General features: G+C 43.5%; 1 non-coding gene across 1 annotated transcript; it reads right to left on the minus strand.

The window, feature by feature from the left end:
- Positions 1–3,166: 3,166 nt before the first annotated feature.
- Positions 3,167–3,280, minus strand: LOC140265957 (U5 spliceosomal RNA). Its single transcript, XR_011906636.1, has one exon. It is a non-coding gene; the product is annotated as a U5 spliceosomal RNA (small nuclear RNA).
- Positions 3,281–6,000: the final 2,720 nt, after the last annotated feature.

Here is a 6,000-nt window from a genome sequence, read left to right on the forward strand (position 1 = left end):
CAGGATGGAAGTTTCTTTTAATCTGCTGAGAAAAGAGAGTGAATGCAAAGCAGACTTTAACACGGCTCTGGGAGCGATCCGAGTGCGGGCTAACCGGGAGAATTGCTTGAAAGAAACGCGACACCGAATGAGTGGTCAGAACAAAGCCTCAATATGGTGTTCCCGTGGTGTTTGTGGCTGCCTTGTCTTTTGCACAGAGTAAAAGACAAGGCAGCCATCGAATAGATTGTTTCTACTTGGTCAGCCAAGGAGCAGGGGGGGGGGGGGCAAGCGTCTCAACCAAGCAAAGCTCACCAAGTAGGAACAATCGGGCCCTTTTCGATGGCTGCAACACCTGAAAGAGATATTGATGCGAGACCCGATCAAATGCTTTTTCAAAGTCTAAATTTAAGATGACAAGCCGGGTGTTTCTGTCTCTAGCGTAATCAATGATGTCTCGAATCAGTACGAGGCTGTCGGTGAGTTGTCTCCCTGAGATGGCACAAGCTTGGTCTGGGTGAATTACCTCCTCTAAAACAGAGGACATCCGTGTCGCTAAAACCTTGCTAAAAAGTTTACAGTCAAAGTTTAAAAGTGTGATGGGCCTCCAATTCTTTAGGTCAGTCTTATCATTTTTTTTATAAAGTAGAGTCACTATTCCCACTCTAAAACTGTCAGGCAGTCGGTCGAGTTTTTCAAAATCTTTAAAAACATCTAAAATGTCTGATGATAAAAGGTCCCAATAGGTCAGATAGAATTCTGCAGGAAGCCCGTCTAAACCCGGAGCTCGACTTCTCTTAAAACCTGTTAGGCATTTTTTTAAGTGTGCATTCTCTTTTACGGTTTTGTCAACGAATTTTAAGATTTCTGCCGATGTTTCCAAGTGCACTGGTTTCTCTTTGTACATGTTACTATAAAAGGTATGTACAGTTTCAATCATCTCCTGTGTGGATTTTGTTAAAAACCCATCTTCTCTTTTTAGATTTTGAATACACTCCTTTTTATTTATAACTTTCTTTCTTTTTCACCTTCCTCAATTTCCTGCTCCCTGCTTCTTACAAAAATTCCTTTACTCTTTATTTCTGCTAAAACTGACATTTCCTTTTTGACATCTTTGATTTCTTCTTTAAAGTCTATGCCACACTGATTTAGTTTAAAGTAGCGCTGTAAGCGTTTATGTAGTCCCATCATACATCTATTCTCTTTCCTTTTTTTACGTTTACCTTGCTGTTTAAAAAAAGTCTGGGTCGTTTCCTTCACCATTTCCCACCATTGTGCATGTGTTTCGTAGAGGTCTTGAAGGGTCTGCCACTCTTTATAACATTCCCTGTACTGACTGACTATGATTTCATCCTCCAACAGGGAACAGTTGAGTTTCCACAGACCACTTCCTACCGTAACACCAGAAGGGGGTGAAAGGGTGCAGGAGAGCATAAGGTGGTCTGAAAAGAAAACAGGGGTTAATCTAACATCAGTGGGTGGGCAATCTCTAGTAAAGAAATAATCAATGCGAGAGGCTCTGGTGCCATCATGACTAAACCAGGTGAAGCCCTCCTCTCTGGGATGCATGGTTTTAAAACAGTCAGTAAGCTTAAAATCCCTGCATATGCCCTGAAGTAAAATCGAAGTCTTATCCACTTTAAAATCTACCCCTGCTCTTTTTCTATCTTTCCTGCTCAAGATACAGTTAAAATCCCCTCCTACAACTAAAGGTACTTGCCCTAGCATGTAAAGCTGTATATCTTCTAAAAGGTCATACCTTTCATTTTCTCCATTGAAACCATAAATATTTAAGAGGTTAAAGTCTTGCCCCATAAAATTCAAGTGTGCTAAAAGTGCCCGTCCGTCTCTCACCACTGTGCTACCTTTCACCAGAACATGCGGATTTTTAATTAGAATGGCCACACCATCATTTTTATTTTGATTTGAGCCACTCCATATCGATAAATGGGGCCACATTTCCTCCCACTGTCTATGGTTTTTTAAAAAAGGTAGTCCACATTCTTGTATTAAAAACACATCTGATTTTATGGAGTCTAAGAAGGATAAAATACTCTGGGCTCTTGTCTTTGATTTCACACTTCTCACATTTAGTGTTGAGAAGGTGAGAACCATTAAAAGCATAAAGGAAAGTAGGTATGTCATTTTCGTTTTTCTAAGTTATCAAAACAAATTACACACAGGTTATTTCTTGGGAAACTAGCTCTTCCTTCATTTCTTTAGGTGAAAAGTGAGTAGGGTGATCTATATTTCCTTTTCGGACTCTCGGTGTTGGCCTCTGACGCAATGTTGCATTTAACTTTGAGTCCCTGGGGGTTGATTGCAGAGCTGAAGTTAAAAAGGAGAGCTCATTTGGTGAGTCGGAGGGGAAGACTCTAGGTTCTTCCACTGAAGAACTGTCTGAAAGGGACCTAACCCTTCCCCTCTTCTCTGATACCACTGGGGAATCAGAGGCTCAGATGCCGTCCTCTTCGGCTGTTGACCTTCGGGGAGGTGAGTATCTTCACTAGACTCACCTGTCTGCTCTTCCTCCTCATTTAGCGTAGCTCCACCCTCTGCCTGTGAATTCTCACAGACTTCAACACTGAGTGGTGAGGCCTCTACAGGCCCCTCCCCTTTTTGCTCCTCACTTCCAATCCAAGCTTTTGGCGGGAAGTTTGAATTTATTGGGTCAACCTCTTCACTTTGTTCACCAACTGCCACCTTTGGTCCTTCTCTTTGTTGGCTTGACTGTGGCTTTACCGTCTTTAATTTGCTGGCAAAAGATTTAGGGCAATCTCTGAAGAGGTGATTTAATTCTCCACAGAGATTACATTTCCTGCCATTTGGACACTCTCCAAAAGTTTGCCCAATTTCTCTGCTCTTCCCACATAACACCTTGGTACAAGCCTCAACCAGGTGCCCATGCTCACCACACTTGCGGCAGAACTTGGGCTGCCCCTGGTAGTGGATGTAACCTCGGTTTTCAAGGTGGCCAGAGTGTCGCCCACCCGCTGCACTGAGCACTCTTCAGCCCTTTTAAATGGTATAACTTTGCACTCCCGCACGCTCCAGCAAGCACCATTCAAGCAACAACTTTGCACTCCAGCTTCGAACATCGGCACAGTCGCAACAAGTAAGGCGACTCTACTCAGAGAAGTCACTCTGCACAGTAAGAAGATTTCTTTTGCACAGACAGAAAGGGCTTCACCCGCAAAGGTAAAGCCTGCCAAAAATAGAAACAACTCATTAGTGCTGCTCTCCACAGAAATCTTTAGTAAAAGGCGAAAGACTTGTACGTTATGAAGAGAAACCAGAGTACGATTATCCGTCACTGCGGGAGCAGGGCATCAGGCTAGTTGGCATAGCCACCTTCCCCATGGTGAGCTTTGCTTGGTTGAGACGCTTGCTCCCCCCCCCCCTTGCTCCTCGGCTGACCAACTAGGAACAATCGGGCCCTATTCGATGGCTGCCTTGTCTTTTACTCTGTGCAAAAGACAAGGCAGCAACAAAAACACCACGAGAATCCCGTATTGAGGCTTTGTTCTGATCGCTCATTCGGTGTCGCGTTTCTTTCAAGCAATTCTCCCGGTTAGCCCACACTCGGCTCGCTCCCATAGCCGTGTTAAAGTCTACTTCGCATTCACTCTCTTTTCTCAGCAGACTCTTGGGATTTTATCTATAAAATGAGTTAGAAAAGGTAAAAATACCAGTCCATACATCATCAAAATCGGGAGAGGTGGTGTTCAGCTGCAAGAAGGTCTACATGTCCATCAATAATTGCTAGAAAACATGAAAGAAACTTTTCGAAAATCAAACCGCACATGATCATAAGTGGGATAGGAGGTGTTCATCTGCAAGGTGTGAATGTCAACCCATAATTCCTGAAAAATGGGCAAAAAAAAGGTGTGAATGCCCAACCATACATCATCAAAAGCAGGAGTGGAACTGTTCGGCTACAAGAAGGTGTGAACGTCCAACCAAAATATGTAAAAAGCAGTTAAGAAAAGGTTCGAATATCCAACCAAACATAATCAAAAGCGGGAGCAGAGCTTTTCGACTGCAAGTAGGTGTGAATGTCAGATCATAATTTGCAAAAAGCTGATGAGAAAGGGTGAGAATGCCCGACTATACATCATCAAATGCGGGAGCGAAGTTGTTCGGCTGTGAGTAGGTGTGAATCTCCGACCATAATTGCTGAAAAATGTGTTAGAAAAGGTAAAAATGCCGGTCCATACATCATCAAAAGCGAGAGAGGTTGTGTTCGGCTGCAAGTAGGTGTGAATGTCCAGCCATAATTACTCACAAACGGGTAAGAAAAGGTAGTATTGCCAGACCATATATGATCAAAACAGGGAGCGGAGGTGGTTCAGCTGCAAGAAGGTTTGAATGTCCGACTAAAGTTCAAATATATTAAAGAAAGCGGGAGGAGAGGTCTTCGGATGAGAGTGGTTGAAAATTTCCGACCATAATGTATAAAATGCGGTGAAAAAAAGATGTGATAGAACACTAAAAGGTGGAGCGGAAGTGTTCGGCTGCAAGAAGGTGTGAATGTCCGACTATATTTGGTGAAAAGCAGGTGAAGCAAGGTCTGAATGCCCAACCTTACATCATCAAAAGCGAGATCAGAGGTGTTTGACTGCAAGAAGGCCATAGTTTGCCAAAAGCGGGTAAGGTGCGAATGTCCGACTAAATATCAACAAAATTTGGGGCAGAGGTCTTCGGATGCAAGTGGGTGTGAATATCCAACCATACAAGTATGGTGGAGAGGAAGCTGTGAATAGCCGACCATAGTTTGGAAAAAGCGGGTAAGAAAAGGTTTGAATACCCGAACATACACCATCAAAAGAGGGAGCGGAGGTGTTCCGCTGTACGAAGGTGTGAATGTCCGACCATAGTTGGTAAAAAGCGGGTAAGAAAAGGTTAAAATACCCGACTGTACACAATCAATAGCGGGAGCGGATGTGTTCGGCTACAAGAAGGTGTGAAAGTCCGACCATGGTTTGTAAAAAGCGGGTAAGAAAAGGTGCGAATGTCCGACAATGTATGATCAAAAGAGAGAGCGGAGGTTTTCAGATACAAGAAGGTTTGAATGTCCCACCATAGTTTGTAAAAAGCGGGTAAGAAAAGGTTCGAATGCCCGACTATACACCTTCAAAAGCGGGAGCAGAGGTGTTCCGCTGTAAGACGGTGTGAATGTCCGACCATAGTTGGTAAAAAGCGGGTAAGAAAAGGTTAAAGTACCCGACTGTACACAATCAATAGCGGGAGCGGAGTTGTTCGGCTACAAGAAGGTGTGAAAGTCCGACCATGGTTTGTAAAAACCGGGAAGAAAAGGCTCGAAAGCCCGACTATACACCATCAAAAAGAAGGTTTGAATGTCCATCAATAATTGCTTTAAAACAAGAAAGTAAATTTTCGAATATCAAACCGTACATGATCATAAGCGGGAGAGCAGGTGTTCCGCTGTAAGACGGTGTGAATGTCCGACCATAGTTGATAAAAAGCGGTTAAGAAAAGGTTAAAATACCCGACTGTACACAATCAATAGCGGGAGCGGAGTTGTTCGGCTACTAAAAGGTGTGAAAGTCCGACCCTGGTTTGTAAAAAGCGGGTAAGAAAAGGTTCGAATGCCCGAACATACACCATCAAAAGAGGGAGCGGAGGTGTTCTGCTGTAAGACGGTGTGAATGTCCGATCATAGTTGGTAAAAAGCGGGTAAGAAAAGGTTAAAATACCAGACTGTACACAATCAAAAGAGGGAGCGGAGTTGTTCAGCTAAGAGAAGGTGTGAAAGTCCGACCATGGTTTGTAAAAAGCGGGTAAGAAAAGGTTCGTATGCCCGAATATACACTATCAAAACCGGAAGCGTAGGTGTTCGGCTGCAAGAAGGTGTGAACGTCCGACCAAAGTTTGTAAAAAAGCAGTTAAGAAAAGGTTCGAATATCTAACCAAACATAATCAAAAGCGGGAGCAGAGCTGTTCGACTGCAAGTAGGTGTGAATGTCAGAGAATAATTTGCAAAAAGCTGATGAGAAAGGG

This window comes from Leuresthes tenuis, unplaced genomic scaffold (genome assembly GCF_036924035.1).
Source record: "Leuresthes tenuis unplaced genomic scaffold, fLeuTen1.0.hap1 SCAF_12, whole genome shotgun sequence".
NCBI classification, from domain to species: domain Eukaryota; kingdom Metazoa; phylum Chordata; class Actinopteri; order Atheriniformes; family Atherinopsidae; genus Leuresthes; species Leuresthes tenuis.